At 37.7% G+C, this 27,631-nt stretch overlaps 1 long non-coding RNA gene across 1 annotated transcript in view; it reads left to right on the forward strand.

Moving 5' to 3' along the window:
• Positions 1 to 26,552, forward strand: part of LOC110348524 (uncharacterized) — a 187,960-nt gene extending 161,408 nt beyond the window's left edge. The window contains exons 3-4 of the long non-coding RNA XR_002393842.2: positions 18,800 to 18,934; positions 22,097 to 26,552. This is a non-coding gene — a long non-coding RNA (uncharacterized LOC110348524). The remainder of the gene's footprint in view (positions 1 to 18,799; positions 18,935 to 22,096) is intronic.
• The last annotated feature ends 1,079 nt before the right edge of the window (positions 26,553 to 27,631 follow it).

The following is a 27,631-nucleotide window of genomic DNA, read 5'->3' on the forward strand; positions in this document are numbered from 1 at the left end:
TTAGCCTAAAGTTGTTCATAAAGGTTCAGAGCCAAAAAAGAGAGGAAAGTCTGTATTCTTCAGTACAGTGGAAGTAGAGATCATTTTTCAGAGGTATAGAGCGAATAGATAGTAAGTCAGACTTCAATAGCTAGGTCAGCATGTAGACACAAAAGAGAGGCAACAGGCCCATAGTTAAGGGCACTAGGAGACAGGGGAAGGAGTGAGGAGCTGGGTGGATGAAGTGAGGAGGGAAAAGATGCAACCTGAGTATATTCTGAACATGACAGGGGAGACCCTAGCCCATCTTTTCAGGCTAGATTCAGGCACTTACAGGGGCCACACCAGACTGGATGAGGGAATGAAGGAAAAGAACATGATGAATACAGAGTGGAAGGAAAATGCTGGAAAGTGTTGCCTAGCAACATCTACTAATTCATAGTTTAGACAGAAAATTTAGAATTGTCAAAAAGTGTAAGTATTGTTCTAGTTCAGATATTGGGTATTCTATCATAAAATTCATAATCCCAGGTGGGCTGACTATACTAGATTTTTATCTTTATAAGGTAGATGGTATAGCACTCACAACCTGAACTATGGAGGCAGACAGACAGGAACTTATATTTTGTTCTTGAAAACTTGAACAAATTATTTAGAGTCCTCAAAACTTACACCCTCTGTAAAATGGAACAGAGACAAGTATTGGCTCATGGAGCGGTGCTGGGAACTACCTGAGAAGCTATAGCTCAGTACAGTGCTTGGAACATAGTAGATAGGCAATGAGTGTAAGCTATTTTGGCTTTGGGTTCTATGTTTATCTAGAGGTCTCCTCAAGGTTATTCAGTTTGTCATGTGGTTGTGTCTATTTTTATGTGTTTAGCTGGTCCTAAAAATAACTTTAAGACCCTATGACTAAAGCCAAAAAGAAGTCAAGCTGGATCTGAAGAAGAGTAGCTAGTTAGAGTCACTTAATCTCTTTGGCATCCCCTTTTCTCTTCTGGTTGTGAATCATTGATGAGATCTGTGTTCTCGGGAAGAAGGCCAAACACATCTCCAGCTCACTAAGGGTTCTCAAAGGTCTCTCGGGGTTTAGAATGGTTTCTCCTACATAGTAGATGTTCATTCAGCATTTGTCTCGATGAGTGACATTGAAAATATGGATCATGCCCGTGCAGGATTAATGGGCCAGATATCATTTCATCATCGAACACAGTTTTGTAGGGTTGAACTAGCAAATAAGTAATCCCTCAGCAAAATGTCTAAGAAATATAAAATAGGTAAGGTTAATGGGTTCGGTATTCATCAATTTATTCAGAAAAACTTACTGAACAACTACTATGTGACAGGCACAGTGTAGGGGAATAGTAATATCTAGAACACTGACTGCAGGGGTGATATCCAAGACCCTGGGAATAGGGGTGATATCTAGAATATTGAGTGCAGGTTAATATCCAGAACACTGGGTCATGGGTATTCCAGAACTCTAGGAGGAAGTCATGATTCTCAGATGGGCCCAGTGTTGTTACCTAGAATACTTGGCAATTGGTGTCACTAGAGTACCAGTCAGAACTGACATTGATGGTGATGGTAATGTCCTGAAGGTGATGTTTTCTGCCAGATGTAAACCTTCTGACACGAGATGCATCTCCAAGGCATACAGGAACAGGGAAGTGCTGGGATAGGAGACAATTTGTAGGACTCACAACAGCAGTATATATTGACTGGTCAGAAATAAATGAATATTTTCAAATTTGTGTTTTAATGAGTGAGGCATGCTAATGTGTTCTGACAGTGAATAAGGTAGACAAGGCCTTCACAGGACTCCTTACAGGTCTTTCTTTTTTGGAGTTACCCCAGTGGCATCAGAGGTCTTATCTCCTGGGAGAGATTTAAGTCCATTCTGGTTACAGAAGCCAAATTCCTCAGCTGCACAGCATGGCGCCTTGATAGTGCCAAGCAGCTTCATGCCTAAATCATACTCAGTGAGCATTTTTAATTGTAACATTTTTCATGTTTTTGAACTTTATTTTTAGATATGTTATAATATTCCATAGATTTACTTTCATGAAGAAAACCAATTTTGAGTATGAGGTTCTATAAGTTGTTTATTTAGTTCTGAAGATCTTTTTGGTTGCAAGAACATTCTGCCAACAGTTAATCTAATAAACATTAACAACCAATTAATCTCCACACATTGACTCTTTGTGATGTTCCCTGTGAGAATATCTAGTCCAGAAAAAAGGATGATTTTTAACTTGCTCTTACAGAGAGGTAAGTGGCAAGTTCTCCATTCAATATATAATTATAAAAATTTAAAATGCTTCTATGTCAGAGAATAAAATGAATGTTATCGTTGTTCAGTATACAGAATGAAAATACAGGGAGGTATATGGGAAATCAGAAGTGCAAATGTTTTAACCAGTATAATCAAGATAAATTTGACTAGCTGAGGATAATTGAATTTAAGGAAATTGAAAATACAACATTGTTCTTGTCTTTTAAAAATTTAATAATGTATATTCTCTAGTAATTGTGCATTATATGATAACAAAAAATTATATTGTGCCCATTGGAAGTAACTAATCAACTTAGTTTTCACATGACAAGAGTGAAATCATAAATAAAACTGTGGCCTAGGCATTTAATCATAACTGCCTACTTAATACACAAAAGGAGGATTTTATGATTAGAATCACAGGGATGATAATGTAGTGATGGTAGAGCAATCTGGATCCAATTGTGCCTCACATGTTCATCATAAAACTGTCAGATGAATTGTTCCTGGTAGATCTGTTCTCTGGCATTGAGAAGAAAGGCTGAAAGAACACAACTTGGCATTGAGGCTTTGAAAGCTTCGACATGTAGGTGGGATACATTTGATGTGCTAGCCATTACAAAACTATAAATGGGGATTCACACAGAAGTATCTTCCTGCTGTACCCTCAGTTCAAGTGTCTCTGTTCTCTCTGGGGTGGTTTTAGATCATAAATACTTAGAAGTCGCCCGGGACTGCTTCATGTGGGTAAAGTATTATCACTCCGGCTCATTTTCCAAAGATGTCTTGAGCTGCCAAATGTATTAACAGAGAAGCTGATTGTATGTTACTTTATAAATGCATAAAATAAGCTCTTTTCAATACTTACTGAGACCTTAATCATCTGTATAAAAATATATTTTGTTTAAAATATTTATTACTAAGCCATCCCCAAATGTACAGATTAGCACTTCATTTTTTATTCTACCTGTCTTTGCCTACTGGTTAAAGTATACTAAGTTCTATGTTAATCTTCTTGAGCTATTTTAGACTTCTTTATACTTTTGTGTGTAGTATTATTCACATTTCTAAACTGGCACTTATCAGTTTTTAATTTACTTATGCTGGGTTAGGACTAGTATTTTGCTAATTTTTTGATTGTTTTGTTAGCATTTCGCACAGAAACCAGCATTATGAACAAACAGTATTTTAAAATTTTATTTATTTTTTGTTTTATTGGTACATAGTGATCACATTCATTGTAGGGAATTTGTACCTTTCATCATGTATCTTGATTCTTCTTTCTGCCCTCCACAATCCCCTCTTCTCCCCTCAACCCCTCTTCTCTGCCTTATTTACAAAAATTTTGTTTCTATTTTTTCCTTTATTCTCTTTTTTTCTTTTCCCTTTCTTCTTTCCCCCTCACCCGTCCTTTGTTCTCCTTCTCATTTGAACATTTTCTTCCCATTTCCCAATATCTAGTTACACTTTTGGTTTCCCACACCAAAGAACACTGTGATATTTAAACATGTGTGTCCAATTTATTTCACTTAATAGTATGGTCTCAATGTGCATCCTTTTACCTATAGAGGCCTCAAGTTTATCCTTCTTTAAATCAGACTAGTACTCCATTGTATAAAAATACCACACCTTCTTCATCCATTAATCTGTTGGCGGACATTTAGGCTGATTCCAAGATTTAGCTATTACAAATTATACTGCTATAAATATAGGTGTGCATATATTGCTGTGGTATGATGCTTTTAATTCTTTTGGGAAGATACCAAGAAGGACAATAGCTGAGTCAAATGGAACCTCTAGTTTTAGTTTTTTGAGGAACGTTGACATTGATTTCCACTGTGGTTGCACCAGTCTATGCTCCCATCAACAGTGGAAAAGGGTTCTTTTTCATCACATGCCTTCTAGTATTTGTTATTGGTTGATTTTTTTTTGTATTAAATTCTTTTATTGGTACATTGTAGGTATAGAACACAATTACATTTCTCATTGGGAATTGTACCTTTACATAATGCATCTTGGTTCTTATTTTTCCCCATTCCTAGCCCTCCCTTCACACCCTCCACCCTTCCCCATTTACAAAGACTTTATTTCCATTTTTTCCATTTCTCATCATTTTTCCTTTCCCTTCTTTCCTTTCCCCTGCCCCTCCCACTACCCCTACCCCTTTGGACCTTTTCTTCCTATTTTACATTATTGATTATTCATTCTAATCATTGGTACATTTTAGGTATACAATATAATGACATTCATCATTGGAAATTTGCATCTTTACATAGTCTCTCTTGGTTCTTATTTTTCAGCCTTGCCCAGCCCTCCCTTCAACCCCTCCAGTCCTCCATATTTACAAAGATTTTGTTCCTGTTTTTCCATTTTCTCATAATAATCCCATTACCTTCTATCCTTTCCCCTAGCCCTCCCACTTCCTTCCCCTTTGCCCCTTTTCTTCCTATTTCACATTACCTATTATACATTTAGTCCTTATTTACACTTTCAGTTTCTCACACCAGAGAAACTACTCAGTATTTACACATGTATGTCCTATTTATTTCACTCAAGAGTATTGCCTCAATGTGCATCCACTTAGCTATAAATGTCTCTAATTTCTCATTTTTTATGGCTGAGTAATATTCCATTTTATTAAAAAAAACATTTTCTTTATCAAGTCTCCAGTTGATGGGCATTTGGGCTGTTTCCAAGTTTTAGCTATTACAAACTGCGCTGCTATGAACATGGGTGCACATATATCACTGTGGTATGATTCTTTTAATTCTTTGGGGAAGATCCCTAGCAGTGGAATAGTGGGGTCAAATGGGACTTCCAGTCCTAGTTCTTTGAGGTATCTCCATACTGATTTCCACAGTGCTTGCACCAGTCTACACTCCCACCAGCAGTGGAGCAGGGTTCCTCTTTGCCCACAGCCCCACCAGCATTTGTTATTGGTTGATTTCATGATAGCAGCCATTCTTTCTGGTGTGAAGAGGAATCTCAGCATTGTTTTCATTTGCATCTCTCCAATGACCAGTGCTGTTGAACATTTTTTCATGTACTTATTTGCTATTTCTACTTCTTTGTCTGAAAAATGTCTGTTCATTTGAGATGTCCATTTTTGGATTGGGTCTTTAAATTTGGGAGGTCTGATCTTTTGAATTTCTTTATAGATTCATGATATTAGACCTTTGTCTGAGGAAGAGCAGGTGAAGATTTTTTCCCACATTGTGGGTTGTCTCTTCACACTTCTGGTGGTTTCTCTTGCTGTGCAGAAGCCTTTTAATAAGAAGAGATCCCATTTGTTGATTGATTGTGCTAGTTCACGGGCAACTGAGGTTTTGTTCATAAAATCTTTTCCTACACTGATGTCTTCAAGAGTTCTACCTAACCTCTGTTCCAACTGGTTCAGAGTTTCTATTTTAATATTTAGATCTTTAATCCATTTCGATTTTAGTTTAGTGCATGGCGAGAGATATAGGTCTTGTTTTAATCTTTGGCAAGTTGAAGCCCAATTTTTCAAGCCCCATTTATTAAAGAGGCTATCTTTCCTCCAGTGAGGGTGTTTGGCTCCTTTGTCGAAGATGAGATGGCTGAGTGTGTCTGGCATTGTTTCTGCATCTTCTAATCTGTTCCACGGGTCCTCAAGTCTGTTTCTTTGCCAGTACCATGCTGTTTTTTATCACAGTAGCTTTGTAGTATAGTTGCAGGTTGGGGATTGGGATACCCCCTGCCATGTCTCTGTTACCTAGAATTGCTTTTGCTATTCTGGGTCTCTTCTTGTTCCAAATGAATTTTTGGATTGTATTCTCGAGGTCTATGAAGTATGGTGCTGGGATCTCAATTGGAATTGCATTAAATCTATATAGCAGTTTTGGAAGTATGGCCTTTTTCACCATATTAATCCTTCCTACCCAGGAGGAGGGGATGTCTGTCCATTTTCTGATATCATCTTCAATCTTTCTTTTCAGAGTGCCATAGTTTTCAGAGAAGAGGTCTTTGATTTCTTTTGTTAGGATGATTCCTAGGTATTTCCGTTTTTTGGATGCTATTGTGAAAGGAATTGTTTGCCCTATTTCTCTTTCAGTGAGTCTGTCATTCGTGTAGAGGAAAGCTATTGATTTTTGTGTGTTGACCTTATAACCAGCTACTTGACTGAATTTGGTTATTAAGTCTAGAAGACTTTTGGTGGAGTTCTTGGGGTCTTCTATATAGAGTATCATGTCATCTGCAAATAATGACAATTTGACTTCTTCATTTCCTATCTTTATTCCTTTTCTTTCTTTCTCTTGTCTAATTGCCATGGCTAGTGTTTCCAGAACTATATTGAAGAAGAGTGATGATAGTGGACATCCTTGTCTTGTTCCTGATTTTAGTGTGAAGGATTTCAGTTTTTGACCATTTAGTACGATATTGGCTGTTGGTTTTTCATAGATGGCTTCTATCAGTTTGAGGTAGAGACCATCTATTCCAATTTTTTGTAGGGTTTTTATCATAAATGCATGTTGGATTTTGTCAAATGCTTTTTCTGCATCTATGGAGATAATCATATGGTTTTTGTCCTTGGCTGTATTGATATAGTGTATTACATTGATTGATTTGTGTATGTTGAACCATCCCTGCATCCCTGGGATGAATCCCACTTGATCAGGGTGTATGATCTTCTTGATGATCTTCTGCATTCTGTTTGCCAGTGTCTTATTAAGGATTTTTGCATCTATGTTCATTAGTGAGATTGGCCTATAGTTCTCTTTTTCAGTTGGGTCTTTCTCTGCTTTGGGGATCAAGGGGATGCTTGCTTCCAGGAATGAATTTGGGAGTATTGCTTCCCTTTCAATTTCTTTGAAGAGTTTAAACAGTAGTGGCAGCAGTTCCTCTCTAAATGTCTTGTAGAATTCAGCAGTGAAGCTATCAGGGCCCGGGCTTTTCTTAATTGATAAGTTTTTAATTACATTTTCAATTTCATTTGTTGATATTGAGTTGTTTAGAATTTTATGTCTTCTTCATTCAACTTTGGTTATTCATATATATCTAGGAATCTGTCCATTTCTTCTGTGTTGTCCATCTCATTGTCGTATAGGTTCTGGAAGTAGGTATTGATGATTCTCTGGATTTCTGCTGGGTCTGTTGTAATTTCACCCTTTTCATTCCTAATTGCATGGATTTGGGCCTTTTCTTTCCTTTTTCTGACAAGGTTGGCTAAAGGTTTGTCAATTTTGTTGATTCTTTCGAAGAACCAACTCTTGGCTTCATTGATTTTTTGTATCATTTTCTTAGTCTCCATTGCATTGATTTCTCCTCTGATTTTTATAATTTCCTCCCTTGTATGAGCTTTGGGGTTGTCCTGCTCTTCTTTTTCTAGAAGCTTGAGGTTCAGCATGAGGTTGTTTAATTGGGCTCATTCTGTTTTCCTAATATGCATATTCACTGCTATGAATTTTCCTCGTAAGACTGCTTTCATTGCGTCCCATAGATTCTGATATGTTGTAGTGTTATTGTCATTTAATTGATGGAACTGTCTGATTTCTTCTTTAATTTCTTCTGTGACCCATTGGTTATTCAGAAGTGTGTTGTTCAATTTCCACATGTTTATGAAATTTTTCGAGTTTCTTTTGCTATGGATCTCCAATTTCATCGCACTATGGTCTGATAATATACAGGGGATAACTTCAATTCCTTTGCGCTTACTTTAACATGTTCTATGTGTGAGGATGTGGTCTATTTTTGAGAATGACCCATGTGCAGCTGAGAAGAATGTGTATTCTGGTTTTGTGGGGTGTAAGACTCTGTAAACATCTGTTAAGTTCATTTGTTCAAGAGTTCGATTGAGTTCTAGTATTTCATTACTTATTTTTAGTCTAGTTGATCTATCTATTTGTGACAGTGGGGTGTTGAGGTCCCCCACTACAATTGCATTAGTGCATATATGACCTTTCATGTCCATTAGTATTTGTTTTACATAGTTGGGTGCACTAGTGTTTGGTGCATAGATATTTATGATTGTCATCTCTTCCTCTTGGCTTGTTCCCTTTACAAGGATGTAGTGTCCTTTTTCATCTCTCTTAATCAGTGTTGGTTTGAAATCTACTTGATCTGCAAAGAGGATAGCTACTCCTGCTTTTTTTGGGGTTCCCATCACATGGAGTATTGTTTTCCCCCCTTTAACTTTCAGTCTATGAGTTTCCTTTTGAATTAAGTGTGTTTCTTGTGTGCAGCATATTGTTGGATTTTGCTTCTTGACCCATTCTGCCAGTCTATTTCTTTTGATTGGTGAATTGAGACCATTAACATTGATGGTTATAACTGAAACGTATTGACTTGTCATTGCCATGACTTTTTCTTTTTGTTGGGTTCTCCCCCTTTACATTTAATTTCTTGTCATGCCAGATGAGTTCATTCTGCTTTGCTTCCTGGGGTTGTGATCCTCAATGTCTGTTCCTAGGATATTGTGTAAAATTCTTTGGAGGGCTGCTTTGGTATTCACGAAGTTCCTAAGGTGCTCTTTGTCATGAAAGTATCTTATTTGTCCATCCATTTTGAAAGATAGTTTTGCAGGGTACATCAATCTGGGTTGAAGGCTGTTTTCTTTTAGGGCTTGGAATATGTCACTCCAAGCTCTTCTTGCCTTGATGGTTTGTGTTGAGAAGTCTGCTGTGATTCTGGTGGGCTTTCCTTTGTATGTAATTTGTTTCTTTTCTCTGACTGCTTGGAGAAGTTTGTTCTTCTGTTGTGTTTCTGGAATCTTAACAATTATATGCCTATGTGTAGATGTTTTTTGATCAAGGCTATTTGGATTCCTATATGCCTCACTTATCTGTATGTCACGCTCTTTTCCCCTGGTTGGGAAGTTTTCTGCCCTTACTTCTGTGAAGAGCTTTTTTATATCATCTCCACTCTCTCCTGTTTCTTCATTCAGACCAATCAGTCTTATGTTATTCTTCTTTGCATCATCTAGCAGCTGCTGGATTGATTTCTCATGTTCCCTTATAATTTTGAAGCAATTTTTCTTTTCCTGGTCACTAATTGCAATCTTATCTTCTATATCTGAAATTCTGTCCTCACATTGGCTCATTCTGCTGTGTAGACTTTCAATGGAGTTTTTCATGTCCTGGAAATCTATTTGCATCTGTTTTATGGATTCCATTTGTTTCTTATGTTGGCATTCCATCATATTCCTGAGCTCCTCTCTAGATTTATTAATCATGTCTTGCACTAGGGGCACAATTTCTCCTGTTATCTGGGAAATTATTTCTGATTTCATTTTTTCCAGATCCCCTTTTGTTGCCAGTTCAGTGGGTCCAGGTGGTTGAGTATCAGAGTGTTCCATCTCATTTCCCTTTTGGGTTGCTGTAGGTGATCTGGAAGTCTGGTTTTGAGACTTATTTACTTGTTTTCTCATTTTGACCAGGGGGTGTGCGGGCAGGGAGGGTGCTGTTGGCACCCATGCGGCTCACCTCCTCTGAGCTGGGAGAGTTGGGACAGGGGCTTGGAGCGATGGTAGGGGTGGTGGCCCAGAAGCCCCTTCCTCTGGGCTGTGAGCGTTGGGAGGGATGGTGGCCAGGAAGCCCCTTCCTCTGGACCAGAAGCAATGGGATAGCGGCTCAGAAGCTCCTACTTCTGGTCCAGGAGTGGTGGGACAGAAGACGGCCCAAAAGCCCTTTCCTCTGTGCTGGGAGCAGTGGGAGGGATGGTTCCTGGGAAGCCCCTTGCTCTGGTCCTATTTAGAACTTTGATATCTTCTTGATTTAGCTTTGGTAATTCATATGTATCTAGGAATCTGTCCATTTCTTTGTTTTCCATCCTATTAGAATATAGGCATTGATAATCTTCTGGATTTCTGCAGAATCTGTTGTGATTTCAACCTTTTCATTCTAATTGGGTGGATTTGAGTATTTCCTTCCCTTTTTTGATTAGCTTGTCTAGGGATTTGTCAATTTTATTTGATCTTTCAATGAATCAACTTTTTGATTCATTGATTCTTTATATTGTTTTGTTAGTCTCAATTGCATGAATTTCTGCTTGGATCTTTGTAGTTTCCTCCCTTGTATGAACTTTATTCTTGACTTGTTCTTCTTTTTCTAGAAGTTTGGGAATTAATATTAGGTTGTTTATTTGAGGTTGCTCTGTCTTCCTGATGTGGGAATTCACAACTGTTAATTTCTCTCATAGGACTGCTTTCATTGCATCATGTAAATTATGGTATATTGTTTTGGCATTATCATTTAATTGTAGCAACTGTCTGATTTCTTTTTTAATTTCATTGGTGACCCATTGGTTGTTTGGGAGGCTGTCACTTAGTTTCCATGGGTTTATATAGTTTTTGTTGTTTCTTTTGCCATTGATATCTAAGTTCTTTGCACTCTGATCTGATAACATGCATGGGATAATTTCCATTCCTTTTCATTTACTTAACCATGGTCTGTGAGCTACTATGTAGTCTATTTTAGAGAATGTCCCATGTGGAGCTGAGAAGAATGTGTATTCTGATGTTGCGGGGTGGAACACTGTAGACATTTACTGTAGACATTTACCATTTGTTCACAGGTTTTTCTCCATTTTGGTATTTCTTTGTTGATGCTTTGTCTAGTTGATCTGTCTGTGACAGTGGGGTATTGAGGTCCCCCATTACAACTGTATTAGTGCTTATTTGATTTTTCGTGTCTGTTAACATTTATTCTATATAGTTGGGTGCACTGGTATTTGGTACATATATATTTAAGATTGTTATCTCTTTGTGTTGGAGTGTTCCCTTAACAAATACTTAGTGACTTTCTTCATCTCTCTTGATCAGTTTTGGCATGAAATCCTCTTTGTTTGCAAATAGAACAGCTACTCCTGCTTTTTACTGGTTTACTGTGGCATGGAGTATTATTTTCTGTCCTTTGAATTACAGGCTGTGATTTTTATTTTTGAGTTAAATGTATTTCTTGCATGCAGCATATAGTTGTATCTTGTCTCTTGATCCATTCTATCAATTTGTTTCTCTTGATTGGTAAATTGAGACCATTTATATTGAAGGTTATTACTGATATGTATTAACTTATCCTTGTCATATTATTTTCCTGTTTTTGGTTCCCTTTCTTTACCTTCTGTTTAATTATTTGACTGGTGGATTCTTTCTTTTGGTGTTCATGGACTTGTAGTCTTCCTTATTTATCTCTTTGTAGAATATCCTTCAGAACATTTTGGAGTGCTGGTTTGGTGATCATGGATTCCTTCAAGTGTTCTTTGTTATGGAAGTATCTCCATTGATTTTGAATGATAGTTTTGTGGGGTACATCAATCTGGGTTGGAGGTTGTTTTCTTTCAGACTTGAAATACTTCAGTCCAAGCTCTCCTTGACTTAAGGGTTTGTGTTGATAAGTCTGCTGTGATTCTGATGGGCTTTCCTTTACAAGTGATTTGTTTCTTTCCTCTAACACCTTTTAACATTGTTATTATTCTGAATTTCTTTAATTCTATTATATGCCTTAGTGTAGTTTTTTTGGGTCATGGTTAGTTAGAGTTCTATATGCCTCCCTTATCTGCATGTCAATTATTTTCCATGCTTCAGAAGTTTTCTGCCATTGCTTCTGTGAAGAGGTTTTTTTATGTGGTTTGCACTGTCTCCTGCTTTTATTGACTCTGATCAATTTTATATTGCTCTTCTTTGCATTATCTAGAAGCTGTTGGATTGATTTTTCATAACCCCTTGTTATTTTTAAGAAATCTTTCTTTTTATGATCAGTAACTGCAATCCTGTCTTCTAGATCTGATATTCTGTCCTCACATTGGTTCATTATGTTGTATATACTTTCAATAGAATTTTTAATCTCCTAGATATCCATTTGAATCTGTAACATGGATCCATTTCTTTCATATGTTGGGCTTTCATGGTTTTCATCATTTTCCTAAGCTCCTCTATTTTTTAAAAATCTGTCTCTACTCTAGATTTACTAGCCAAGTCCTTCATTATGATCGTCTCTTTACCTGAGAAATTATTTCTGATCTTATTTTTTCTATAACCTCATTCATTTGTTTTGTTACTTCTGCTGCTACCATTTCAGATAATTCAGGTTGGGTGGCTTCTGATTTCCTCCACTTTGTTGTCCCTTGGACTTGCCCTGGGTGAGCTGGAGGTCTAAGGTTGCATCTTGCTTCATGTCTTATCATTTCCTTTTTTTAAAATTCATTTTTGTGTTGATACTTGTAAATTGCCTATGGTAGGTAGCTTTATCACTAGTTTTGAGGCCTCCCTAGAAAATGACTATTTTTCAGAGATGTCTTCTAGGTATAGCTGGCTCTCAACCTTTGAGTTTGTCCCAACATTGTACCTTCCCAATTTTCTAGGGAAGATAAATTGCTCTTTGGCCTACCACTCAGTCCTTTTGGTATTAGATTATAATAATCATGACCCCAGACAATTACATTGTTGTCATACAAGGAAGAGCAACTGATCACAGCAGGTATGATACCCTGGCTTAAATAGTACAATTAGCAATAACAATAGCGTCAAGTATAGCCTAGAAACTGACAGACTGTGGTGACTATTAATTTGCTACCATTAATCATAAGAAAAAAAATCTATAGTTACATATTAAAATCCAACACAAACTATGAACTTGTCTGCAATGAATTGTCCCTAAGTAGAGTGATTTTACCTTAGGGGGGATTTAAGAGGGATGGGGGTGGGTAGAGAAATAAATCAAGAGAAAGATATTAGAAGCAAAGCTAAAGGGCTAAGGAAGATTACCCAAGTTTTGGGAAACAGGAGAAGACAGGAGAGAAAGAATGTGTGGGAAAATAAAAGAAAATCAAAGTGAACCAGAAAAGCTGAAGACAATATTCACTCACACGTAAAAATCAAAAAATAAAAAAAGACAGTTGAGAGGAGAGAAAAAAATGACAAAACAAACAACAAAAATAAAAACCCAAACAACTGAAAAAGGAAAAATGAAAAAATTTCTCTGACCCCAAGTCTGTAGCTATTCTCTGGTGTCCACAGATCTATGGTAGTGTCTAAGTCAGAGCTGAAATCTTTGCTGCACTTACTCTACTCTTTCAGCTCCACAAGACTTGCAGGCTGATCTTGGCATCTGGCTGTGGGGGCTGGGGCCTGAGTCTTCAGCCAGCAACTCTCTGGATGTCCCTCAGAGGTCCACCCCAGTCTCCTTACCCTGTATGTCTCCTTGGCTGTTGCCCAGGCCTGCTCTGAGACCTGAGTTGAGTTGGCCCCTCCAGCCCTTGCACAGCCTCCTCTGTTCTACTCCACTGGTGTGCTTCGCTCCTCTGTCACATCTCTGGGTGCCACTGGGGAGAGAGGAATGCTGTGGTGGGACTCCTACCTTCACTGCTGATCTGGTCCCTCTCCATGGTTGCCACTGTCTCTAGAGGTTCTAGTTAGCTGCTATGGTGTGGCATGCAGCATTTGCAGCCCTGGTCCACTGGCATGTTTCTTCTGGAGGACTCTGGGCTCATTCACTCTCAATGTGACCCTCTCATACATGAGCTGGGAACATGAGTTCAAAATTGATGGTTTCCAGCTCAGTTAGAATTTGCATTTTATCTTCTCATAGTCTGAGAACAAACTGGTGAACCATCTGGAAGCAAGCAGCTTCCTGGTCACTCGTCCCTGTGTATTCTAGCAAAATAGGTTGCCAGGCTGCAGTGTCCTCTGTTTGGAGGAAGCCAAATGAGCTGAAGGGCTGTATACCTACCAAGTTTATTCTGTGTGGATTGATTCTGTCCAAGAAAAGTATTACACGAATGAATGAATAACAAACACTAATGACTACTGAAAATAATATGAGTCCAAACATATGATTGACTTTTTCTTTGGAAACATGGCAGTTATTTCCTAAATTTTTCCATCTTCCTACCAGCTAACTGTCATTCATTTCTCCAGATCCATTCCATGGGTACTGTTCTCTTTAGCCTAGTTTTTAGTTAGGATGCATTTATATACATAAAAATATAAATTACTATTTTCTCAACCAACTTTTGAATGTTCATATATACCAGCTTCTATCTTGGTAGTGGGAATACTTAAAATGTGATGATAATTCCTAAATGTATAATAGGTAAAGAATTCTACCAAAGCCCTTGAGAGGACTACCTCACCAACCTGGGCCAGGCTTAGTGGATTTCTCTGAATGGGTGAAGCAAGAATTTTCCAAGTTAAAAAGAAGTAGAGTGAGAGAATAAAAATCCTGGAGGGATAGTCAGTGTAAACAGAATTTTACAAAAGAATTGGTATGTGCCAAGAAATGGAAGTAAATGTTTAATCAAATAGTGATGATTTGTGCTATTATAAGGGCATTTTAAAATTATTGAGGATGTTCTATAAAGTTGTAATAATCAAGACATAATGGTATTGGCAAAGGAATAGACATATAGATCAATGGAACAGAAAAGAGTCCAGAAATAGATTCAATTGATCTTTGGCAAGGAAGCCAATTTAATTCAATGGAGAAAGGATGATTTCTCAAAAACTGGTTCTGAAACAACTAGATGTCCAAAGCAAAAATTTGAATCTGGACAGTGACTTTATACTTTTGCAAATATTATCTCAAAATGGATAATAGATGTAAATGTAAAGTGAAAAACTATGAAATTGCTAGATGATAACAGGAGAAAATTTACATGGCCCTGGGATTGGGAATGAGAGTAAGTGTAATGTTGACTGCATGATCCATGAAAGGAAAAATTGATTAGGTTGAATTTCATTAAAATTATAAAACTCAGCAAAGGACATTGACAAAGACAGTGAGAAGATGAGGCAAAAACTGGGAGAAAATATTTGTGAAATGTGTATCTCATAAAGGACTTGTATCTAAAATATATTAAGACCTCTTAACATTTAACAATAAGTAAAGAAACAATCCAGCTTAAAAATGAGCAAAATATGAACACTTTACTAAAGAATATATGTAGATAACAAGTAAACACGCTCAAAAATATTTGACCTCAGAGGACTGTGAATTAAAATGAGGCCTTTACACACCTAATAGAATGACTAAAATCCAAAATGTCGACAGTACCATCTGTCAGCAAAGATGTGAAGTAAAAGGAACTCTCATTCATTGCTTGTAGGAATGCAAAATTGTACAGCCACTGTGAGGACAGTCTGTCAATTCCTTACTAAGCTAAACACATTCTTACTGGATGATCTTGCAATTGTGCTACTAGGTATTTACTCACATGAGTAGAGAACTTATGTCTAGAGGAACAGTTTATTCTTTCAGCAGTAATTGTCAAACATATGTGTCCCAGCTACTTTACTAGCACTCCCTAGCTGTACGACATTGGGCAAATAATTTAATTTGGTTGAGCAATTGTTTCCCTATTTTAATTGTATAAATATCTACCTTATCCATTATTCTTGCAAAATTGTGGTGAAAATAAAAAGTGTGTCAGTATAGTAAGTGCTTTGAAAAACCAAAATTCATTATTTAAATATAAGATTTCATATATTATTAACAGTAGTATATACAAACATCAAGTAGAATGAGGTTTGAATCTAACGGAATAACATCTGTCCTTCAAAACTGCTAGAGCAGTCAGGAATTAAGAATAGAAAGTGAGGGCTGGGGATTTTAGCTCAGTGGTTCTGCCACCTGCCTCGCAAGCACAAGGTCCCGAGTTTGATCCCTGGTACAAAAAAATAAAAATAAATTGAAAGTGAAATATGACTCAATATTTTGAATATTGAGGAAATAGGTGGTATTTCACCTATTTGAAATTCCAAAACTGTCTGGTACTAAGAGTAAGGAATGATATTGCGACACAGACACCTTATGTACTTTTCTCTCCCTGTTCCTGGCCTCACCCTAGTGTTCAGTAGATTTACACTCAATTTGACATTATCAGGAAATCTCGAAAGGAGCACAAAGATATTTGGTCAAGACTTTTTAGTAGAATGTAAAGGACTGTTATTAAATAGGTATATCTATTTGTTAATTGAGAGTGAAAAGGACTAATCTATATGTAAAATAAGGAAGAATTGGGAATCAATGAGAGGGAAGTCGTCACAAATTTAAATTAGTCTCCACAAGATAATCAGATACTATGGTTTAAATAGTCTCCTCTCCTGTATCAGTTACCTTTGTAAACATAGATTTTTGCATATGAGTTGTTTTCATGTTGCCTATGCTGGTGGTAATCGAACTTGTATGTCAAATTGACTGCTCCACAGAGCTCTAGACTCAAGCATTTAAAAACCTGCTAAACAACTTCAAGTTTTACAGGCATCTAAAACTTAACATGACTAAAAGAGAATTCTTGACTTTTCCTCTAAAATTTGTTTTTTCCTAGGTCTTCCCAATTTTAACAAATGACCATCATTCATTCATTAAGCCACAACTTAGTTATAACATTTTATTCTTCATTTGCCCTCCACCACAAAATTTACTCTGATTTTCTTGATTTACCTCCCCTGCTGTGACACTAGGCCACGTCACCATCATCTCAAATGTAGATTTCTTCCATGGCCTCTTATCAAGAGGTAATGTATTCTCTGCTTAAAGCCAAGGTGATCTTTTTGAAAACATGAAAGAAATGATGCCACTCTCTTTCTGAAAATACTACTATAACTTTCTATGACAATTACAATAAAAGCCAAACTGCATACCATGATCTATAACAGGACTGACATTCATCTAGAACACGCTGGAACAGCCATGGGAATTGTGTACAGACAGCACTAATTGGTTGTTTCCTATGCTACGTGAGTTAAGCATTTTGCTTATCACTCCTGCTTCTAAAGTTGTGCAAACCCTGGTAATTCTCAACCAAAGATCCTCAAATGTCTTAGAGAACATTTGGAGGTTCCTGGAGATATTTTGTGTTATTGAAGCTGTGGAAATGCTTTTGGCATGTATTGAGTAGGGGATAGGAGCAATGCTAAAAATCCTACAGCACCCTGCAACACAGAATTATTTGGTGCCACATGTCAGTAATATCCAAGCTGAGACACCCTGAGACAACCCTTTTAATCTGTACCACTCTCACCTGTATTCATTGTATTCCACTGGCCTTGCTGCACCTGCCAAAATCCCTGCTAGTCTCAGTGGCTCTTTATTATATTGTCTATTTAATATTTTTACCACAGCAATGAAATTATCTACAACTGCTTTGTTTAGTTATTTGCTGCTTCTTGTCTGCCCCTTCCACCTAGCATGGCAGCTGCCTGAAAGAAAGAAGTGTTTCTCTGCCCCAGAATGGTGAGCAGTGCCTCAATATTTGCTGAGTGCTTGTTTGTCCCCTACCTGTCCCTCACCCCTGCTAGGAACCTCATTTATTTCCCTCTACCATCAATCCCTGAGCCCTACTTTATCTCCAGTTTGCAAAGGGTGTGTAGCAAGGGTTAATGGTAAGTTGAGGGCATCTGTTTCACACATCACTCAGTAATAGAAACACTTAAAAAGTATATTGATTTGTTTTTTGGCCCTTGGAAAATTTTCTGTGAATCAGAATGCCAGTGTCATCAATGCCCCCAGCACCACAAACAAAGCAGCTTCAAAGGTCATGGTAGCCGACGCTGTACTTTTCTCCTCAGACAATGCAGGACAGCAAAAGAGCTGATTATATTGACTATTTGCTTTGGCATCTACTGCTTAATTTGACGTATGACTTTTTTGGTGATTGTTGTATAATTGTTATTGTTATAGAAGAGCCAAGTGCAATTTACTGTTATCACTATATAAACACCGTGAAGACTCTTCAGTTTATGAGAACCTCCCCACTTGGCTCTCCTGGTGATTTTAAGGCCCTCCTTCACTGGGCTGGCTCTACTGTACATCAACAATCATGGTATCATTACTTGACAATAAAAATCACTCAGAGACCCTGAATCATGAGTACAGTAAAGAGCTGAGCTAAGGTATAAATTGCTTTGAGTTAGTAGGTGAATTTGTTTTTGGACCTGTTTCAACATAGAAGGTACTGTTCTTCTAAAACTTGTTATCCTGTTTGGTTTGACTCTAAATCAAATATAGTGATGACTCTCGCTTCATGTGAGCCTACCTACCTACCCTGGTTTTAAGATTATCCCTTTCTGGCAATGATCTTAAGGCTCACACCCATGGTCTCACCGCTTGAAAATAAAACTTACTCAGGCATGCTGGATCATCAATACAGTAAAGATCTGGGCCTTTTCTGCTGGCCTTACTTTTCTGTTTTTATATTCTAAAGCATGTATTTAGTTCTCCTATTGTAAATAGTTTTATTTTGCTTTGAGAATATGGATTCGAGTTTCATTAGAAACCTTTCTAATGATATTTGAATGTCACCCCAAAATACTGTACAGTAGTAACTTGGAGAAGAAAGCAAGTGAAAGAGCTTTAAGGATTTACTCATTTTGTCTTTGAATTTTCTTAAAAGTTCCTCATTTTCTTTATTTAACTCAGTGTACATACAATCCATCAACTGTATGAGTATTTTCCAAGCTAATGCTTTTGTGTTATTTCCCTATTCAGCTCCAAACTTCCATATAATTGCAACGAAAGCAAAAAGCCATCCTGATGATTAGAGAGAAATTATTTGTGGCTCCTGGAGCTTTTACCCTCTGTTTTGTTTTTCTAGGATTTGGATGGTGTCTTCATCTAGACAGGAAGATCTGGCTGCAACTGTCATATTACAAAGCAAACTCTTCTCACTGAATTTGACTTCCCGTGTAATATCATGAGACTTGCCCTTGGTATGTCAATGACAAACATGGTGAGTCAATAAAGTTGTTTTCCCACTGGAGTTCTAGATTTTTTTCTAACTCTTGGTTTGGTTAATTAGTATTTTCCTTTCAAATAGTAGAGGTTTCATATTGCTGGTAGGCTTGGCTTTTGTGAATAAAAGATCCAGTAACCCTCAGATCCTAATAAACCCATGTTTTCGAAAGGCTTTGGGAAGCATAAATCGACATCTTGAATAACTGCCCTTTGGCAGAATGTCTCCAGAGCCTCTATTTGTGTTTTCTGAAAGATTTTTGTTAATAAAGACAGAAGAAAAAAATCAAAATTGTAATTATATTAGATTGTAGCCATTCTGTATTTTAAAGTTTTAGCCCACATTTCCTTTAGACATTCTCTCCCTTGTTGTGTTTTTTTTCCCAAAAAGTAAAGCAAGCAGATTGTTTTCAATGAACTACAAGTACCTCTTACTTTCAACTTTATTTTTACATCTAATTAATGTATTAACATGGTGAAAACATAAAATTGTTTAGACGTGCTTATAATGAATAGGATATGTCTTCAGGTAACTTTTTTCGGTACAAATTTGTGGGATCCTACACAGATGGGTTCCTTTCTAATCCAATCTGAGATGTGGCTTTCCTTTCCCTGTTTCACCCAATCCACTTCTATTCAGTGTATTTTCCTATAACATTGCAAGGACCATGTGCAGAACACACAGTTATCAGCTATTTAAATGGGTGCTTTCTTTGTTTTGCTTCCTTTCTTTTATAATCTTACCCTCATTCTTTTCCATCCATCTCTTCTTCAATTACCCACAGTATTGTTTTGATATGTCATATAGATATATAGATATATGCAGTCTTTTAGAATATGTATTTTTGTGTTAATCTTGAATTTATATGAATGGTAATGTACTTTCTTCTACTACTTTTCTCACTAGATTCTCATTTATTTTGGTCCTCACTTTTCCTTATGCTTTCTAATGTCTGGAAGAAGGCATCCACTCCTCTAACTCTCCATTCCTCTCACTTTCTTCCAGTATCTCACTAACATAGTGACCACCTGTGTACATGTCCTCTACAGACCTAGGTGACAGTTTCTCTGACATACATCCCAAGAGAGTGATTGCTGTGTTGCAGGTCATGTACATCATTCCATTTCTGTCTTTCATCTGTCTGCTGAAACTCATCATTCCACTCATAACCATTACCTCTCTCTTGTTCTCTTTGCAATGTATGTTTGGTTATTTTTTATTTCAATGTGATATTGAGAAAGAGGTGAATGTGTGTACTCAACTCAACATTTGAAGTGGAACTCAAACCATCTCTCTTTCAGTGCATTAGTTTATTTGGAGTGTGGCACAGGAGGAAAGAAGAGGCAGAAAGTGTGGAAAAGACTTTGCTATTGATGCTATTACCTAAGAAGAGGGACACAGATAAAATGAAAGATTGTATCTAATTAAAGCTAGGTTTTGGCAATCATCATTACTTCATAATTTAGAGGTCAAAATATGACTTCCCACCAAAAAGCATGGCAGTATTTCTTAACCCACAGGCCTGTTGCCTTAGCTGTTGCTTAGTTGCTTTCCACTCCAAGCCTATAGCCACTGAAGAAAACAGCAATTTCGTACTTCAATACTACAACATACTTGGCCACATAAGTGTTGTAAAGTCAAACAGTTTTAGTAATTCATCTGATAAGACTTGTCCCTCAATTTCAGATGATTGTGTGATTGTTCTAAAGAGACAGTTTTGGGACTACGGCTGTGGAGTAAACAGAATTGTATTTTCTGGACCAGTCGATGAGGTAGCTGTGAGAGAGTGAAATCCAATTTGTACTTGAGTAAAGCCTGAGCAGGATTTTATAAAAATGTGAATGTGTTCCTATCAGATCTACCTGTATCTCAACAACATTTCCATGGCCATTTCAAAACTTTTTAAAATTAGAGTTCACTGTCAAGGATGTCTTCAGCTGGACTTGAACAGTCTTGGTGAAAAATAGCTGAGCAAACCTCAGATGCCAGTATTCAGCTGTTGTTTCAAAGTAGTTAATTTCTTTTCCATTTTTTGCATGCCCACTAAATTGTCCAAAGTACAGGTTACTACTCTACACTGTGTGGGAGCTGTCCCCACAGGCCTGCTCTGCCTTGTCCAGATGGACTTCAGATCCTCATAACTCTCTCACCGAGAGTAGTGATGGATTATGGATTAACTAGTGGTCAACTTGGTTCACTAATGGTCGGCTGAACTGAATCAGTGTAGTTTTAAGCACGGAAGACCAAACTGAGGGGAAAAAAGAGAACTTGGGGGGAAGATCATTTGCTGTTGATTTTCTCAGAGAAGCTTGCAGCGGCTGGTTTTCCTGATATGAACTCGGCTGTTCTCATTGTGGGAGGATCTTGGGTCCTTGCTGTCTCTGGGAATGGCTACTGTTCTCATCAGGGGAGCTCTGGTCTTCACCTTGAGCATCACTTTCTGACTGCAGTGCAGATCCCTCAGCCTGGTGGTACAGATGCTTTACCCCCCTGGAGCAGGCTTTCTAGCTTCCACCACTGACCTTTGGGCCTTCCCAGTGCCAATCCTTGATGCAGACTTGCATGAGACATGGCTGTGAGCTCTAGGCCTCTGGCTGGACACATGGAGGACACTGCCTTGGGCTATAGGTCTTTAGCTGGACTTGTGCAGGCCATTGCTGTGGGATCCAGGCCCTCGGCTAGATTCTCTGGGTCTCTAGTGTGTGGGCAGATCTCTTGTGCTCCTCTACATTTGACTTTTGGGATGAATATTATAAAATAATCCTCTAAATTATGTGTTTGGTGTTAAATTTATTCCCTTGCAAACCCTGGCTACAGTAGCAGAAGTGGAAGAGACCACCTGTGGAAGTATTGTGATCTTGGCTTACAAAATATCTGATTGGGAGTCATGATTTTGCATCATGTTACCTCAGTCTTTTTATCTCTGTGAGTAGTTATTATTGTAATGCAAGTCTCTCTGTCTCTTTAAAAAGCTGCCATGGCAACAGAAAGACTAAATAATATAGCTGGTGGTTAAAATGGTATCTGTTCCCAGTGTTATGGGCTAAATTCTGTGCACTCTCTTATCCAAATCATATGTTGAATCCTCACTACCTCAGGATGTTGCCCATATTGAAAATAAAGCCTTCAGGGTGGGCCCTAATCCAGTGTGCCTGACAGTGTTTTATAGGGAGCTGGTATCTGGACACAGAAGAAGAAAAATCACCAACATCACAGAAAGATGATCACATGAAGGCACAGTGACACCTGCAAGCTATGCCAAGAGAGGCCTTAGTAAAAAGTGAAGCTTACTGACTCACTGCATCTTGGACTTCCAGCCTTGGAATCAAGAGAAAATGCGCTTCTGTTGTTAAGCTACCCAGGCTTTGGTACTTGTTGTAAGAGCTGTGGAACACTAATACATGTGTTCTGCTCACTTAGATAATTTTTATTTGAAACAATGTTATGTGGATCTTTGTGCCTGACTACAAGTATTAATATATTTCATTCTCATAACTTAATGACATAGATGCCCATTTCACAGAGGAGGAAACAGAACCAGAGAGGGATTGAAAAATTTGCCTATTATCTCACTGTAGAGATGAGACACACACACAGGCTTAAGATTCCTTGCTACAAATTTTAAATTCAGTTTTGCTCAGATCCCCCTATTTAAGGGATTGGATATTGACTTAGAGACTATCATAAACTGAGGGCCTATGTGTTGAAGCTGTTTTCACAACTTAAGCTGTCTTTCTAATATCAGTGAAGCTATTGTTTGTGGTAGATGTCTAAGGTGTTATCCTCTCCTCTCGTCCCTCCATCTCACATATCCATTGTTGGGGATGCCATGTGCCAGCATGACTCTGAAATTGCCCCTGATCACACTGGAATAGCCAGAGTAGAACTCCCAACTCAATTTGATCTTTGAATTTCTTCCCAGAGAGTTCATTTAATGTTCCTTTAGCACCTACAACTGTGACATCTGAAAATTAAGTGTTCTATCAACCATCACCCATGCATTTGATTATGAGTAACAAAAGTGATGAACGGGACAAAGCGGAGGAGCAGGGAGATTTTCAGCAGAGTGTTCACATCCCCAGTTCAAATTGTTTCTTGTCTCCAGCTGCATCTTTAAGCCTGAGTTTTATAAAGTACTCTGATATGGTTAAAAATAAGATTTTCCTATCCACTTAGCCAATTTAAGTTAGTTTCAGCATGTGGTTATAAAAGCAGCTTATCTATTACATCTAATTCCCAGTATCCTTGCTTTCAGTTGCTGAGTGCTCCTTTCTAAAGGACGGAATTTCTATTCCAGCCATACAGACTTGTGTCAAATTTGATTTCAATTTCTTTCTGAAAATTTTTAGCACATAGTGGAAAAAAGTGCAATGAATACTGATTTGTCAAGTAATCTCCCCTTGACTGACTCTGAGTGTGGCAGTGGAGAAGGTTTCATTAGCCCCTTTGGCTTTAGGAAGGAAAAGGATGGCCTGGGTGTTCTGTGATGATGTTCCATTTCTTGATACTTACTGTCTTAGTCTACTCAAGTGACATTCTCAAAATATTATAGACTGTGTTGTTTAAACAACAGAAATTTACTTTCTCAGCTTTAGACCTTGGAAATCCAAAATCAAGGTTCGTACGGGATTCAGTTCTGGAGAGTGCTCTCTTCCAGGACTGCAGATGAAGCTTCTTGCTGTGTCTTCACACAGACAAGTGAATAGAATGAGTTGTTTGGTTTACTTTGTATAAGGTCACTGTAATACTGTAATGGTTTATATCTAGATGTCTCCCCAAAGCCTCATGCACTCATAGGTGGGGCTTTTGTAAAGTGACTAGATCATGGGTGTGTGCAACTCATCCCTAGATTAGTCCACTGATATGTTTATAGCTGGGTTTGATGCTGAGAGGTGAGGCCTGGTGGGAAGAGGTGGTTCACTGTAGGCATTGCCTGGAAGGTTATACATCCCTCCTCCTCCCTTGATCCCTCTCTTCTTCCTGACTAGCACACAATAAGCAAGCCTCCTGTGCCATGCCCCTTTGCCATGCTGTCCTGCTTTGGACTGAAACTTTTACAAATGGTGAACCCAAAACACTATTCCTCTTTTAACTTGTGAGTGTTGAATATTTTGTTCCAGCAAGAAGAAAGTGACTAAGATAGTCACTAATTCTTTAGCATCAGGATGTTCTTTTTGTAATTTAACCTTTAATTACTTCCTGGCTCCTAAATACAGCCACACCAGGGATTAAATTTTCAACTCATGAACTTCGCAGATGCTTAATGCCATCCATAGCATTCTCCTAATGTGGAGTTATGTGTTTCATGAAGCTTTGTAAACTATGTGTATCTGTTCAACAAATATTGGTCAGTATCTATGTTTCAGGCTGTGGTAGAAGTGGAAGTAAAATCGGAAAAATATAAGTTTTCCCCCTAAGGAGTTCTCCATGTGGCATGAGAGGCAGATAACTAAGCACATAGCTATTGAACATCTAGAAAGATCTAGAAAGGGTCTCTGTAGGGCAAAGGGATGGTGGAGGAATGCATAGGATGGGGCATTCAAGAAAGATGGCACTGAGAAAGCAATGCAGGGGAAGTTACATGAGCTTCTCAGGAGGCATCCTCAGAAGATGGACAGGAGCTCATAAGATGGAAGATTCAGATAGCAATACACACAAAGGCAGTGCAAATGGGATAGTAGAGTGAATGATACAGCTAAATATTGTTACTCAGCAGAGGGAGAGGTAGCTGATAGGAGAAGATGCTTGAGACTAAGCAAGAATCAAGTCAAGGAAGACCTCTGTAAGTTGCAGTGGAAACGAGTTTATTTAACAGACCTATGATTCTCTAACTTTGGTGCATGTGAAAATATCCTAAGGAGTTTATTAAAATTCTCATCCCTGTGTCTTGTCTCCAGAAATTTTGATTTGATAGGCCTACCATGGAAGCAGAAGAAATCCTCTTTTTATGTATAACTTTATTATCCTTCACTAAACACACATACATATACAAAAATTAAAATTATTCAAAGAAAAGCAATACAAGGGAAAAAACCCTATAATAATATTCAAATATAATCAAACTCAACCAAAGCAAAACTGAAAAGTACTTAAATATTTTTCCATATAATTTTTTAAAAATCTCAAGAATTAACAAGACATCAGATGAGTGATTTGTTTTACAAAGATTTTCAAAACGAATATTGAACAAACAGTGGTTTGGAGAAAAAATTCTAATTAGTAGACTGCACATGGGCCAAATTTTTTAAATTTAAATTTCAATACAGTCATGTGACACATGATGGAAATATAATCTGAGAAATATGTTATTAGGCAATTTCATCCATGTGTATTGCAAAGTACCACACACAGTGCCAACTTGTAAGTGCAAACTGAGAAGGTATACGTCAATCATCTGTGATGGCCTCGATATTATCCACATACGCAGTTAAACACGAGACACATGAGGCTACCACTGGCATAGCAGCACACTGTTTTACAGTAAACTCTTTTATATAAGTAGGATTATGCTCTAAAGGATGAAAAGCACAGCATGTTATGATAAGTACTTAAAACAGTAACAGTCATTTATCACACTATCGAGTACTGTGTAGCGTACATAGTTGTATGTGCTTCTTCTGGAAACACACCCTTCTCTCCTTTGATCTCAGTGACTCTTCCTTCCCACCCACTGATGACCTCCAGCCTAGTCTCTATCTACATCTCTTCCTATAGTTTTAAACACAAGCTATATATGGATGTTTTCCAGATTCCAGCCTGTAACTCTGATCTCTCCCCTTCCCCTCCTGCCACCCCTACCCCTTTGAACCTTTTCTTCATATTTCAAACTATCCATTATTCATTTTATAGCTAAATGGTTGCATATTGAGGCCATCCTCTTAAGTGAAATAAATAGGACACACATGTGTAAATACTGAATAGTTTCTCTAGTGCGAGAAACTGAAAGTGTAAGTAAGGATTAAAATGATTAAAATGAGTAAAAGAAATCCTTTTTTATTGAAGGTCCTTAGAGTGATTCTGAGATCAATGCTCCATGGAGAAACACTGAGAATCACTGGCCTAGAGGATGAGAAGTTTCTTAAGAGTGGAAGTAGTATGACCAGATTGTGTTGACTAGAGAAAGAATGAAAAAAGGAAGTGAAAGAAGTGTCAGAGCAACCATGGGGGCATTTTACTGTGAGGGACAAAGGAGAGATGACAAGGGCATAGCAGAAGCTATTGAGAATGGACAACCTGACAGATAGGTGGGAATAGGGTTGATTATTAGTGACACATTAACTTTAGGGAATGAAAAGCAGATATCTGGCTTAGGTAACAGTATCAGAGTAAAAGCAGATTTTGAAAGCGAGTGAGTTCAGTCCTGAAATTTTGAGATTTTTGAAAGAGAATGAGCTCAGTACAGAAATTTGGAGTTGTATAAATCATGCCATTATTTTATTATTAGAGAATGAGAGTAAGTTAAGTATAGTGGTTAAGAGCATAGACTGCCTTGGTTTACATTCTGCTTCTAATTCTGCTTCTACCACTTACCAGCTTTGCGACTTGGATAGGTTATTTAAGTTTTCTATGCCTCAGTTTCCTCAAATATCAGTCAGATTTAATTGTAATTCTTTCCCCACAGGATCCTTATGAAGATAACTAAGTTATATTTATTTGTAAAACAGTTAGATGAATGCCTGGCGGACAGAAAGTACTAAAAGATAATTAAGAAATAATAACATTTGATTAGTGTTATGGGTATGAACTAAGAGTCTCTATTGTGCTTTGTGTCTCACCCTCACATTGACATAAAGAAATAGTGGTGAGTACAGTAGTTTATTTGACAGATTGTTTGTTCTTTGATTTTATTTTGCAAAGTAGAAGAGTTGGGTATTAACAGCCCAAGATATCCAGAATTCCTTCCCGTGGTCTCTTAAAGGAACCACCAGTCCCCCTCACGCCCCAGGCCCAGAAATGTTCTGGGATTCAAGCTCAAGGAGGGAAATAAGGGTTATAAACCAGTGCTAAGCCTTAACTTTCTTTTGAGCCCCATCATCACTAATGGCCAACGAAATCCAGATGTGAAACCCAGAAAGCAGCACAAGGCAGAGTTTTCTCCACCAAATGCAAATTATGTCTATGGGTAGGAAGGGTACTGAGAGTTAGGCTCAATGACACAGAAGTGGTGAACCACACTAGCTTGATTATTTCTTAAAGGTGTTTATGAATTATAATACTGTTTTATCTATAATGTACAGAGAGGTACAGTGGAAGATAAACTGACAGTGTAAACTTCTGGTCTAAAGAATTTTAACTGGCAGAGTTCTGTGCCCATAAGCCATTATATAAATTGTTGTGTGATATTCTGAGTGGTGGAAACCACAATAAGCTTTCTGTGCTATCCAATTTTATTTTATTTTTTCCTGATATATTTTTGAAAAGTGATTGTCTCAGCAGAAATATGAATTTTTTGTGTGTGACCCCTTTGGATCTGGTGGAAAGCATATTCTATCTGTCCTTCTCTTTATCCAATTGTGTCATAGGGCTATTATTATAATATGATTTTAGGTGAGGTATTTTAAAATTCAATAGTTAAGGGGAAGTTTGGGAAGAGAAAATTGTAAGAGGTTTTGTGCAAAGGAAGTCATAAAATAAAACAAATTATCCCCAAACTTTGGAGTAGGTGCCCTTTACCTTTGTGACATGATTTTACTG

The sequence above is a fragment of the Heterocephalus glaber genome, unplaced genomic scaffold, assembly GCF_053883595.1.
Source record: "Heterocephalus glaber isolate CG9 unplaced genomic scaffold, H.glaber_assembly_v1.0 deba00001465, whole genome shotgun sequence".
In the NCBI taxonomy this organism is placed as follows: Eukaryota; Metazoa; Chordata; class Mammalia; order Rodentia; family Bathyergidae; genus Heterocephalus; species Heterocephalus glaber.